Raw genomic sequence first — 15,322 nt, forward strand, 5'->3', positions numbered from 1 at the left:
ATCAAACCCTGGTCTTTGCTGAGACGAGCCAACGCTTTAACCATTAGGCTACCCCACCTTCCCTCCCATGGCAATAATGTATTGTGGAGGAGATATATCTTATATGGCATAATGTGAAGAGGTGTGGTACACTGCATGATGGAATTTCAGCAATATTCCCAGAACATATGCAACCATGAGGGAAAGGTGAAATGCAAACATCAAAGTCACCAAGCCAGTCCACACTTTTCAACTCGGTTGCCTCTCTTACTATAAGCAATATTGTTTTTTAAATCCAGCTTCGTGCCCACTGTCTAAAATGACACCACAAAAGCATATTTTGTTTCTGATATAATAAGCATACCTTTCAAGGGTGCAGATTTTGCTATTTTCAAACTCAAAATGAGAAAGATCAGATCCAAATACATTCATCACAATTATCAGTAAGTATATGTATGTAATCCATCTATGTACAGGAATACAAACAGACCCAAAAGATGTTTCGCTGCACCTTCTGGAATTCAAGTTTGCCCCAAAGAGTACCATTATTTACCCAATTTCAGTTTCAGATGTAAAGCAGCAGAAGTACTTTCTAAATTTTTGAAACGCCAAAGCATAGCTTCAGATTTCTTAAAAACGCTCATCAATTTTTCAATTTTTAATATTTCAAAAAGTTTGCACGGCTGTACTGTATAAAAAAACACACCTTAACACACCTTTCAAAAATGAAAAAGAATTCTTTATATTTTTTCTGAAGATCAATCCAATAAAATCCCAAACAATAAAACATACACCACCATCAGTTTACAATTTAACTTTAAGAAACATACAATGAACATATATTGTGTACTGCATCATAAAACTCCTTAATTTCAAAGTATCCAAGTGATCAATCTAACATCACAAAGAAATCAAGTGAGTGACTGACTTGGCTTTAACACCTTCCAGATACAATATATCAGATATATATTGGTGGAAAGGCCAAAGCGATGAAGTTCTTGGACATTACCACTTTGGTGAAACCTAGGAGCACGGCTATGATGGTAACAAACCTACAAATATTATTAGGGAAAACAGGGATTCGAACGCAGGATCTTAGTTTCCTGGCATGTAACTCTGTGACGGCCATAGACTACTGGGCTACCTGAGCCCCCAAAGAAATCAAGGCTGCCTGAGCTTGTCAGAGATCAGAAGCGGCGGCTGAAGGAGGGGGAAGGCAAGAGGAGGAAAGGGGAAAGGGGGAGAAGAGAAGGCAGGGGGAGAGGAGTTGTATCCAACTTTTGTGCAGGTAATAACAGAACAAGACAAACCACACATGACCTTTTCGAAGAGGAAGCCATTCAAACAATGAGAAAAGCAGGCTGGGCAGAAATTACACCTCGTTAGAACAGCAAAAAGTGTGCGGATTTGTGCGAAAAGAGAGGCAAGGGATCTATGGAGGCTGAGAGTATTCGCTGTACAAACTATCAAAACCCAGCCCAAGTTGGCAACAAAGTCCTCTATTTACTTTGCTTTCAACTTCTTATCTTGACGACACAGCGGGCAAACACACCAGTCTCTAAACATCAAGTGTTAGATTGAGGCAACACTGTGACGAGCCCCAATTATTTTTCTAGCTTTATTTTTAAAGCTAAAACACCCTTGTTGAGCCTGCCCGTAGTGTTGAACTACACCTGGCTTTGTCCTGGTGAGTGGCTGTGGCGTGAATGCACAGCCTAGTCACATGCACCCTCAGAAAAGAAGGGCAAGTTTGATGTCAAATAAAAACTGTTTTCCTTGACACTAGTTGTCATATTACATTTTAATCAAGTAAGTAGAACACCCTCAAAATGAAGCGCAAAAAAACCCACATGATATGAGTCAAAAGCTAACATAATAGCATTGAAGATACTCATTTCATCTCAATAGCATATTTTTAGTTGTAATTTAACTGTTGCCTTGGAGATTCAAACAAAAATGTTAACAAACTTTTAACATTTTGTCAACTCTCTTTTTTGGAGTATGATGTATAATGATTTAACAAATCTCAGATCTGTCTAAGAAAACAGCTTGGCTGGTATCCTTCAAGGTGTGTCAACTAGCCTCAGAATATTTAGTCAAAAGACTGCAAAAAAGGCAAGAAATCACAGACAATTTCCCCTATGTTCAGTTCACCTACTTCAAAGGACAGTCACTGGAGACCTCCACAGACAATTTTTTTCTTTTCAACATGACAATTTTTACAGAAATTGCTTCCAAAAATTGCGACATGGTCCCTTAGGACATCAACAAAGAAGTCTCTCCCGGCTTTTTGTCCTGTTTTTCGGGGGAAGAAAGGTACATTTATTGTGACATGATAGCTCCCTTCAAAGGTTAAGCACTAAGTTGATGTTCTTAAGTATCCCCATAGAAATCTCACTGTTCTGGAGAAAGGAGGTTACAGGGGCAGAGAGCTTCTGTGCTTTATCATTGCCTAGCGCAACAAATAATTCACCATTCACATCACCAATAGGCAATAAAATGATCATAGAAGCGATCATAAATTTTTATACACTTCAGGCTGAGAAAGGGGAAAAACAGGCTTGACTTGCAAGATACTTCAGATAATGATCGTGAATCAGTTTACGGTACAGTTAGGTGGCGAGATGAATAGGGCTAAGGTTGTGCTCAGGACGATAACACTTGTATAGTAACATGCATATGTCAGTGTGTCTGTGTCTATCTGCAGGTTTGTCTGTGAGTGTCTGTGTATGTCTGCGTGTGCGTGCGTGTCTGTGTGTGAGTCAGTGTGTGTCTGTGTCTGTGTCTATCTGCATGTTTGTGTCTGTGTCTGTGTATGTCTGCATGTGTGTATGATGTGTGTCTGTGTGTTTGCGTCAATGTATGTGTCAGTGTGTGTCTGTGTCAGTGTCTGTGTATGTGTTTGTGTCTGTGTCAGTGTGTCTGTGTGTATGTCAGTGTGTATGTGTCACTGTGTGTGTCTGTGTATGTGTCACTGTGTGTTTGTGTGTGTCTGTGTCAGTGTGTGTGTCTGTGTCAGTGTGTCTAAACGTCTGGTAAAACTCAGGACCAATATAGATTCTATCATACTTGCAACCTCAGACATCATGTTACATCATGAATACCGTCGACATAGTACTGACTTCGATCCAACAGTCTTTTGTCTAATCCCGTCAATGCCCAGCGCCAGGCAGAGTAACAACAAGTACTATCTTTCAAAGCCTTTTCATAAGACGGGGCTGGGTATGAAACCACCCACCTCCGGCTCACTGCTCAATAAACCAGTCCTTGAAGGCAGTTCAGTACAGTTATGAGATACGCCACCAATCCCCATCGTCAATGGAGCAATATGTGTCGTGAAATGATTCATATACAAAACATTTGGTAAAGGATTGGAACATCTTTTATGTTGACTTGTCCATATTATCTAAACACCTGTTCACAAGGTCTTCCAGGGGTATGACAGCTTAATAATGGATGATATACGATATCTATACACAAGGTTATCAATAGTTTCCACCACACTTGACTACCCACAGTGATCATATGAAAACCTACGTGTTTCCAACACCTGGAATAAATTCAGTTTTTAACTTTACATTTTCAATGCTAAAAACAAATTTAATACAATTACACCAACTCATGAAAACCACTCTCATTGACACCAAACCAATTTCCTTATCAAAAAGTAACAAATATGAACATTTCAGGCTCAAATATAGATCAGTCGTCATATAACGCCATGATCCCAAAGAATATTTTCACACTTTCACTTTGAAGTGGTCAAAGGGTTGCCCAGTGGGATGTGTGTCAGCTTAAGGAAGGAAACACTGGTTCTTATATAGTATCCCCACATGGATAGTGTTGGTGATATCTGAATTCATGACACCATAATCCCTGCTCGTAGGTTTCACCAAGGTGGTTAATCTTCCAGACCTATTTCACTGTAGGCTTTTGTCCAACATTAAACTGAAATGCAATTATTTAACTCGGATACTCTGTAAAGTGGCTTCAAGCCAAACAGACTCATTCCTAATTCATTACGCAAAGGTTAAGGTTTTACTGAAGATTGCAACACAAACCCCTCAAACATTTCATGTGTGTAAACTTAAAGACATAAACCACAATCTATAAATTATCTGGTCATCTGTCACTGCATACAGATTAGAAATTGAGGTATGGATTAATTAATTTCAGTTAATAATCTCAGCTCACATCCAAAATATGGAATGTCAAAAAGGAAACTACTGTTCTCAGGTTATACTTGTGGAGAACAAAGCTGGTGACAAAATCAGCCTGCAGTGGCAGAGAGCCAAGCAGGTCAAGGGGAGTGGCAGGACACACTATGTCACATCTACAGTTTCCATACTTTTCTGCATCACTGAAGCACAAGACAGAGCCTAATTCTCATTTCAGCAACGTTTACCCGGATAACTTTTCATATCCACTACATTTGTAAAGGTAGCAATGCTTGTATTTGTTACGTGCACAGACGCACTTGAACGTTGTATTGGTATCAGTTATTAAATGAGGGGTCGCCGAGAGCATGGGACACCTGTTTCAAATGAATGATAGTCATCGTGATATGAACGATTATACTTGAGGAAATCGCTATCTAACAGGAAACATCTTTGCTCATGCAAGTAGAAGTTATACTTAACCACACCGTGTATAACTATCAAGGTTGTCATCTTAAGGAACACCCTGCTTTATCTCAGCCACCGCACCTAATACTCCATTGAAACTCTACAGCAGTCAGCACCATAAGAAATATTCATTACAAACAAAACTTATAACAAATCACTTGGACAGATCACTCTGAACTTCCCTTCACAATATGGAAGGGAATATGGGAAGTTAAGATTGGTACATAGCTTCAATGTAAACTGTCTCTCCATCACATAGTGTAACCCTGCTCTCTTCATGAGTCAGCTCCAAGATGTATGGGGTACTGAGCCCTCTTATGTTAGTTATGTACCAGACACCCCACAATGTACTGGAAAATAAGACTCTTGTCTTTCTGAATCATGTTCAACCGCAAAAGCAACTGACTATCTGACTCTACAGCAAACCATCCCATGGTCATGTTGCTTAACATTTCAAAATCCTGTGCCGAAACATCTCATGGTCCTACAAAAAGCAATCTCATGGTCCTACTGCAAAACATCTCATGGTCCTACTGCAAAACATCTCATGGTCCTACTGCAAACCATCTCATGGTCCTACAGCTTTACTATTTCAAGGTCCAATAACTTATCTGGCCATCTCATGGTTCTACAACTAACCATCCCATGGTCCTATAGGAAACCATCCCATGGTTCTACAACTAACCATCCCATGGTCCTATAGGAAACCATCTCATGGTTCTACAACTAACCAGCCCATGATCCTATAGGAAACCATCTCATGGTTCTACAACTAACCATCCCATGATCCTATAGGAAACCATCTCATGGTTCTACAACTAACCATCCCATGGTCCTATAGGAAACCATCTCATGGTTCTACAACTAACCATCCCATGATCCTATAGGAAACCATCTCATGGTTCTACAACTAACCAGCCCATGATCCTATAGGAAACCATCTCATGGTCCTATAGGAAACCATCTCATGGTTCTACAACTAACCATCCCATGGTCCTATAGGAAACCATCTCATGGTTCTACAACTAACCATCCCATGGTCCTATAGGAAACCATCTCATGGTTCTACAACTAACCAGCCCATGATCCTATAGGAAACCATCTCATGGTTCTACAACTAACCAGCCCATGATCCTATAGGAAACCATCTCATGGTCCTATAGGAAACCATCTCATGGTTCTACAACTAACCATCCCATGGTCCTATAGGAAACCATCTCATGGTTCTACAACTAACCATCCCATGGTCCTAGGAAACCATCTCATGGTTCTACAACTAACCATCCCATGGATAGGAAACCATCTCATGGTTCTACAACTAACCATCCCATGGTCCTATAGGGTTCTACAACTAACCATCCCATGGTCCTATAGGAAACCATCTCATGGTTCTACAACTAACCATCCCATGATCCTATAGGAAACCATCCCATGGTTCTACAACTAACCATCCCATGGTCCTATAGGAAACCATCTCATGGTTCTAAACCATCTCATGGAAACCATCCCATGGTTCTACAACTAACCATCCCATGGTCCTATAGGAAACCATCTCATGGTTCTACAACTAACCATCCCATGGTCCTATAGGAAACCATCTCATGGTTCTACAACCCATCCCATGGTCCTATAGGGTTCTACCTAACCATCCCATGGTCCTATAGGAAACCATCTCATGGTTCTACAACTAACCAGCCCATGGTCCTATAGGAAACCATCTCATGGTTCTACAACTAACCAACCCTATCCCATGATCCTATAGGAAACCATCTCATGGTGCTACAGCTAACCATCCCATGATCCTATAGGAAACCATCTCATGGTTCTACAACTAACCGTCCCATGATCCTATAGGAAACCATCTCATGGTTCTACAACTAACCATCCCATGGTCCTATAGGAAACCATCTCATGGTTCTACAACTAACCAGCCCATGATCCTATAGGAAACCATCTCATGGTTCTACAACTAACCATCCCATGGTCCTATAGGAAACCATCCCATGGATCTACAACTAACCATCCCATGGTTCTACAACTAACCATCCCATGGTCCTATAGGAAACCATCTCATGGTTCTACAACTAACCATCCCATGGTCCTATAGGAAACCATCTCATGGTGCTACAGCTAGCAATAACACTCCTTATTCATATTTCTTGTCAATGTTTCTACCGTTAACCACCCATTGGATTACAAGTGTAACTAATTCCTTCCCAGAAACATCAGCAACCCAATGCTTGTGACTAACGGATAGTGTTGGGAATTGGTTAAAATCTCATAATTGATGATTGGTTCATTACCACCGATCAATCATCGAAAATAATTGGTTGGCGTCATTTATGAAATTTGTTTATGCACAAAAAATAAGGAAAAAAACATTATTTTTGGTCTGTTTGGCAAAATTTCACATCTTTAAAGGATGACTAGCAGGTAAGGAACATAAATTTCTTGGTGTCTTCAAGATTTCTTGGTGTCAATCATGACTTGGAATGAGCTTGTATCATTGTATCCCAATATTCATGCTGTTGATCACTGAATTGTCTGGTCCAGACTCAATTGTTTACAGGCCATTGCCACATAGCTGGAATATTGCTGAGTGCGGCGTTAAACAACAAACAAACCATAGTTAGTGCTGATTTATAACTGAAACTGGATAAAGAACCATGCCAGTTGTCATAAGGAGTTAATGTACAAAGCAACCATGTCAATAGCAACACTTCTATTTTGATACCATAGTAAACATCAACAGCTATTCTGTCGCCTGTACTACGCACAAGAGGTCTACAAGTATCTGCTTGCGTAGTGCGAAATAACCCTCGACATCATCTCCAATGCAATGACATGTCCACAATTCATATCTATTTCACATGCCTTTGTTAAGTCCCTGACAAAGCATACAAGTATTTGCTCAAATCATTTCACTACTCAAACACACATCCAAGGTTAACATCTATCCCAGAAGCCAATGTCAACACAGTAATCCAGGTAAATCATCGACTCGGCAATGCGACTTATGTTTACCCATGCTGATTGATATCTACCAATTCTGCCTTGCTTGGCAAAAACAACAAACACAGGTTAATATAGCACAATACTGCAGCTAAACATATCCCATCACATGTAATCCATGTTTCATAAAACCCATTGTCAGTTTCTCATAAAGCACTTGTCAGTTTCATAAGACAAAGACTCTCACTGTTCATGTTGATGGCATATTGCGACTATTAAACGCCCCTTTGGTTGCATGATCGATCTCCATGATATATGGCATTTTATTGTTCTTAGGACACAAGTGAGAACAGAGAAACGGCACAAGTCGACAGATGTGACCATAGGCTTGAACTACTGGCGCCAATGCTCGCAAAAAATGCTTCACTTTCCATTAGCTGCATGACAATGCATACATTAAGCTGTGAGGCAGCCCATAAGAATGTTATTGTTCACAGAAAACACCCTCTAAGTTGTCAGATGATAATTCACCGAAGCTCCGATCCTTCTTCATTTTATGTAGATACATGGAAATTGTCAAAAAGATTAATAAAATGTGAATTAAATTTTTTTAAATTTCATTATTAAATTTTCACACTTCTGTTTTCAGTGTTTCATCCAATAATTCTGTTCACTGTTTGTATTATGTAATGTTGAGGGAACCGAATTATATTTCTTTATTACAGAAAGATATTTCTCAGCATTTTCTTATTCCCAATTTTGAAGCAATATATTCTTATTTCGATTCTTCTTTAAAAGGTTAAATACAGCTAGGATTTTCAGTTACTCTGTAAAATTCTAAAGGATCTGCTTTAAAGATAGGAACACATATTTTATGAATAATTCATCTCCAATTCAGGTCCATAAATAAATATTTTCAACCCTCAACTGACACCATTATACATAAATTTTTCTCCATAACAACCAGTTTGGATGACAAAAACCCACAAATTTAGACAACCTAACGCTTAAAACCTACCAAATGGATATCTTAAATAATCTCCACATAAACATCCTTGTTACATGATATGCAAGCATTGAGAAAAGAAATACTTTTCAAAACAAAATAATGTTTTTTACTCTATGACCATGTGATAACCATGTAGAAAAGAAGCATGAGAATAATTCCAAGAATATTCTTTCATACCAAGACCAGCATCACAATTCAAGTGTTTAAGCACAGAAATCCAAATATACATCACAGATAACTATCAAACTAATTTGCAGAGGCTGAGTGAGGTGTTAGGTCACTCCCTTTCATTAAAATCCGAGACAGTTCGCAACTCAAGGCCACCACCGCCTCCTACAGAGAGTAAACAAAGACTTCATTGAAATCTCACCCACTTTGGGGCTTACAGGAGCTGACTTCATGGATCTACCAACTGAAAAATACCACAGCACAGTCAAGGTCCAGAGAAAATAATTACATGGATGTAAACAAAATTACTCACAGTCTTACGTTAAAGCAATTTATTACTTGGGAAAAGGAAAGCTCAGAGACATCCGTGGACACAGAACAAGAGAGCTACATCCTAAAAGCCCTCGATATTTAATTTGCAAGGATTTTGTGGGTCATTTGTATCCACTATATTAACACATTTTAACTAAAACCAATCACAATCTGGACATGACTAAGAGTTTCTGGATACATATTGGCTAAATTCACAGGAATACTGACATAAACAACTCATCTGTTTTACACTGGTGAGTGAGTGAGTGAGTGAGTGAGTGAGTGAGAGTGGTTTAGTGCTATTAGTCATATCAGAGTGTGACTACGTTATGCTGTATGAAAGTGTCTTGGATGAAATTAGGAGAAATGTACTAAGACTGGCATGGTGCAGACAAACCCACTGATCAAATCTGGGATCCAAACTTTAATCCCTGGTCTCCGACATACTAAACAGACAAAACTGAATGCACTGCAAATTACAGTGCTTTTCACAAGAGAGTCAAATATATCTCCCCCCAACACTATATATTTTTACTACACATTTTGATTAAACAGTAGATATTTCAAAGTCAATATTGTCCTCTTCCCTTCCCAATGATAAGTCCATGATATTACCACTACACTGCAAAGCCATTCTGGTGGCAATTACACAATCGACTCAAGTGTGACTTCCATCACACAAACACAAATTCCAAATCTAACCATGCTCTGCTTGGCCCATACAACTGTAGGATTGGTTTCGGATGGCAGCGGTGTTGAGTTTCCGTCCATGCTGAGGTATAGGCACTCCTACTTACTGCACTTCCCGGGCTCGCTGTTCTCGCTACAGACAGCCAGGTGCAGGGCTGTAGGTCTTACGTATTTTGTAAAAGATATTTCAAAACTGTTTGACTATGATAGTGCAAACACACAATCTCATCTCATCACATCAAACAAGCATTCAAATTCAACATCATGTAACAAATGAATTTGATTCTAAAACTATATTGAATCCCTCTTCGATATGCTAAAATGATTTCGCAAGATTATAGCTAGTCCATAACAGTGCTGTCTCCATTTGAAGGAATAAAGATTTAGAATTTGAAACTGTGGTCACCTATATCAGGCGACATCAGGAATAATACAGACCATTATTAATTTTTTCAGGAGCTTTGGTTTCATTCCATATGTTACTGGACATTATTGATGAATAAAAATAAGGATTAGTTTTTTCCCAATAGCACCTATTTCATTGTGGTAAAGGTCACGACGGTACTGCTTGGCAGAATACACATAATGCTAGAGGTCCCTGCTAAAAAACAACTTGACACTGACTGATTGCCTGCCAAATGGAATGTCACTCTTCTCCATAGTTTTATACACAGCTACAAATTTCAAATGACGAAAAGTGTGTGTTTTTCTTCGGAATATGCTTTTTTCCTCTCCACTACAGCATCATTCCATTGGCTGAAACTGTTCTACCTTGCATTTTCGCCATTTCTTCTCAAACTACTAATTACTGTTTGAAACATGAGCACTAATGGCTGAAAAAAAACAACCTTGGCAACATTTTCTATTTAATTTGTTTCAGGTCAAACTGCAAGGCTAAAACCTGCTTCTTCTTTTCAGAATCTGTGTCTAAAGACCACTAAGCACTGGCGTTTGTACACACAAACTTGAAAAACAGGAAAGAACATTCATAATTAGTCCAATGAGGATGTGAAAAATGAATGTACTGTGACTGACAACTGACAATGAAGAACTACCCAGATGAATGGACTGGATGACCCAGTGCTACTTCCACAAAGGAACAGGAAAGCAGCTACACAAGTCGAAGCAGTGGAGACTGATCCTCAGCAAAGCCATCCTCAGTATGCTAGTCTGTCTAAAAGTCAAACTGCTTAGAGAAGCTCCAATCTGATAATGAAGAACTGTGAGAGCCCCCCAAAATATTGTTACGATAAACTGTTAATGAACAGATGCTGATAGACCATCACCAGGAGATTCAACTAGATATTATAAGATTTATTAAGATTTATTAGAGAGCTCCTAACAGATTTTGAGGAACTGTAAATGAGAGCCCCTAAAAGATCATGAAGAACTGTATATGATTGACCCTTACCTCTGATAACGTGGAAATGAGAGGCGTAAACACATTATGATAAAGTTTAAATTAGAGCTTAATACAGATTATGATGACCTGTAAATTAGGCCTTCATACAGATTATGATGACCTGTAAATTAGAGCTTCATACAGATTATGATGACCTGTAAATTAGAGCTTCATACAGATTATGATGACCTGTAAATTAGAGCTTCATACAGATTATGATGACCTGTAATTGAGAGCCCCATACAGATTATGATGACCTGTAAATTAGAGTTCCATACAGATTATGATGACCTGTAAATGAGAGCCCCATACAGATTATGATGACCTGTAAATGAGAGCCCCATACAGATTATGATGACCTGTAAAGAGAACCCCATACAGATTATGATGACCTGTAAAGAGAACCCCATACAGATTATGACCTGAAAATAACAGCTCCATACATATTATCATGAATTGTTCATGACCCCTTTAACAATGTGATAATGTATCAGCAATTTTGCAGGTGGCATGATGGGATGTTTGGTATGATGGTATGGTGCCATGATGGGATGTTTGGTATGATGGTATGGTGCCATGATGAGATGTTTGGTATGATGGTATGGTGCCATGATGAGATGTTTGGTATGATGGTATGGTGCCCTGATGGGATGTTTGGTATGATGGTAAGGTGCCCTGATGGGATGTTTGGTATGATGGTAAGGTGCCCTGATGGGATGTTTGGTATGATGGTAAGGTGCCATGATGGGATGTTTGGTATGATGGTAAGGTGCCCTGATGGGATGTTTGGTATGATGGTAAGGTGCCCTGATGGGATGTTTGGTATGATGGTAAGGTGCCCTGATGGGATGTTTGGTATGATGGTAAGGTGCCATGATGGGATGTTTGGTATGATGGTAAGGTGCCATGATGGGATGTTTGGTATGATGGTAAGGTGCCCTGATGGGATGTTTGGTATGATGGTATGGTGCCATGATGGGATGTTTGGTATGAAGGTAAGGTGCCCTGATGGGATGTTTGGTATGATGGTAAGGTGCCCTGATGGGATGTTTGGTATGATGGTAAGGTGCCATGATGGGATGTTTGGTATGATGGTAATGTGCCATGATGGGATGTTTGGTATGATGGTAAGGTGCCCTGATGGGATGTTTGGTATGATGGTAAGGTGACCTGATGGGATGTTTGGTATGATGGTAAGGTGCCATGATGGGATGTTATGTATGATGGTAAGGTGCCATGATGGGATGTTTGGTATGATGGTAAGGTGCCCTGATGGGATGTTTGGTATGATGGTGTGGTGCCATGATGGGATGTTTGGTATGATGGTAAGGTGCCATGATGGGATGTTTGGTATGATGGTATGGTGCCATGATGGGATGTTTGATATGATGGTAAGGTGCCATGATGGGATGTTTGGTATGATGGTATGGTGCCCTGATGGGATGTTTGGTATGATGGTGTGGTGCTATGATGGGTGTGTTTGGTATGATGGTATGGTGCCCTGATGGGATGTTTGGTATGATGGTAAGGTGCCATGATGGGATGTTTGGTATGATGGTAAGGTGCCATGGTGGGATGTTTGGTATGATGGTAAGGTGCCCTGATGGGATGTTTGGTATGATGGTAAAGTGTCATGATGGGATGTTTGGTATGATGGTCAGGTGCCATGATGGGATGTTTGGTATGATGGTAAGGTGCCATGGTGGGATGTTTGGTATGATGGTAAGGTGCCCTGATGGGATGTTTGGTATGATGGTAAAGTGTCATGATGGGATATTTGGTATGATGGTATGGTGCCATGATGGGATGTTTGGTATGATGGTAAAGTGACATGATGGGATGTTTGGTATGATGGTAAGGTGTCTTGATGGGATGTTTGGTATGATGGTATGGTGCCATGATGAGATGTTTGGTATGATGGTAAAGTGTCATGATGGGATGTTTGGTATGATGGTAAGGTGCCATGATGGGATGTTTGGTATGATGGTAAGGTGCCCTGATGGGATGTTTGGTATGATGGTAAGGTGCCATGATGGGATGTTTGGTATGATGGTATGGTGCCATGATGGGATGTTTGGTATGATGGTAAGGTGCCATGGTGGGATGTTTGGTATGATGGTAAGGTGCCATGATGGGATGTTATGTATGATGGTAAGGTGCCCTGATGGGATGTTTGGTATGATGGTAAGGTGCCATGATGGGATGTTTGGTATGATGGTAATGTGCCATGATGGGATGTTTGGTATGATGGTATGGTGCCATGATGGGATGTTTGGTATGAAGGTAAGGTGCCCTGATGGGATGTTTGGTATGATGGTAAGGTGCCATGATGGGATGTTATGTATGATGGTAAGGTGCCATGATGGGATGTTTGGTATGATGGTAAGGTGCCATGATGGGATATTTGGTATGATGGTAAGGTGCCATGATGGGATGTTTGGTATGATGGTAAGGTGTCATGATTGGATGTGATGTGATGGGATATGAAGGTATGATGTGATGTGATGGAATATGAAGGTATGATGTGATGTGATGGGATATGAAGGTATGGTGTGAAGTGATGGGATATGAAGGTATGATGTGATGTGATGGGATATGAAGGTATGATGTATGGTGGCATGGTGTGAAGTGGTGATATGAAGGTATGATGTGATGTGATGTGATGGGATATGAAGGTATGATGTATGGTGGCATGGTGTGAAGTGGTGATATGAAGGTATGATGTATGGTGGCATGGTGTGAAGTGGTGATATGAAGGTATGATGTATGGTGGCATGGTGTGAAGTGGTGATATGAAGGTATGATGTATGGTGGCATGGTGTGAAGTGGTGATATGAAGGTATGATGTATGGTGGCATGGTGTGAAGTGGTGATATGAAGGTATGATGGTATGGTGAATAGGCTTCTATAATGGATTGTTGGATAAATTGATATATCAACAATGATTGATAACAAAAGATGATTGAGGATATATGACAAATAGTCAACATAACAACAACAAAAAATTCCACACCTCAGTGAAACAAAAAAGCTATTTAATCCCTCCAGCCACATGAGGCATAAGAAAACCTACATAAATCTAGCTCAACTTTAATGCGGAACTAGCTTCACATCAAGTTAACACCTAAACTGAGAACCAGTGAGCCTGCCCTTAGGCCTGTGGCTGGAAGACCTCAGATTGGGCCCAGTATCACATTTGTATGGTCTTCAATAAATTTACATCTGAAATTATTTCTTACAATAAACTACATTTTTCTAAACGTAGGTCTGAAGAGTTAAGTTAGGGTCAGCAGCTTCTAAATTCTGTCGGTCTTGATGACAGACTGGCAATTTTTTTCAAACACTGTTGAAAACATACAAATACATCATTGTAACAAGGAAATTCTCATGAAGAGCAAAATGAATGACTAAAATGATCATGCCTACATGATAAACTTTCCCACCCGGAGACTGGCTGTGTTCTTCCTGTGTCTGCAGACCCTGTGTACTGTGAAGTCATCAATATCATCTGAAAATCCCCACCATCTCACATCTCCTTTCTGATTACTGGGAGCAGCCATCATTAACTGCTCATCAAAGTGTCGTAACATGTTTTAAGCCTGTGCTCCCAGCATGGGGAGAAATTACCATGGCATCTCTTACACTTAATGTGTATCAGACTGACAGCACGAACATTCACTGCAGAAAACACTTTCTTACAAAACCATACAATACTGTCTCAATTAAAACGAATGCAAATCAATAAAAGATGGATTTTTATTCCATGTTGAAATTTACAGTCCGATAGCTTCTTTCAGAATTTGCAGCTTTAATTTTTCTTTCACATATTTAGTCAATATTTTACTTGTTCTTCCTAGAAATATTTTCTATTGACACTGAATGCTTCAGTGGTTGTAGATTAGGTTTAACAAACATTGTGCTTAAGGCACTTGGTAGACGTGCTTTAAGTGGTACTAACACTGTCCTACTATGACAACAGGCCCTTTGATGTTGAGTTACATCATGACAGTAACTGGTCAATAGCTTGACTCAAGTGAGCATCTTGCACTTCAGTACATTTTCTCAGGAAAAGTGGCATTAGGATATCTTTTTGATTCTATCACTTTATGAAAGGACATTCATTTTGATCATTACTAAATCTGAAGAACAAATCTTCGGGTAATCTGAATGTCGATCTATTAAGAA

The 15,322-nt window shown here is 39.7% G+C and overlaps 1 protein-coding gene across 1 annotated transcript in view; it reads right to left on the reverse strand.

The window, feature by feature from the left end:
• Positions 1-15,322, reverse strand: part of LOC124279594 (bone morphogenetic protein receptor type-1B-like) — a 71,539-nt gene that overhangs the window by 31,001 nt on the left and 25,216 nt on the right. The gene's annotated exons all lie outside the window — the stretch shown is intronic.

Source organism: Haliotis rubra, unplaced genomic scaffold, assembly GCF_003918875.1.
Source record: "Haliotis rubra isolate DU_JTF1 unplaced genomic scaffold, ASM391887v1 Scf252, whole genome shotgun sequence".
Classification (NCBI taxonomy): domain Eukaryota; kingdom Metazoa; phylum Mollusca; class Gastropoda; order Lepetellida; family Haliotidae; genus Haliotis; species Haliotis rubra.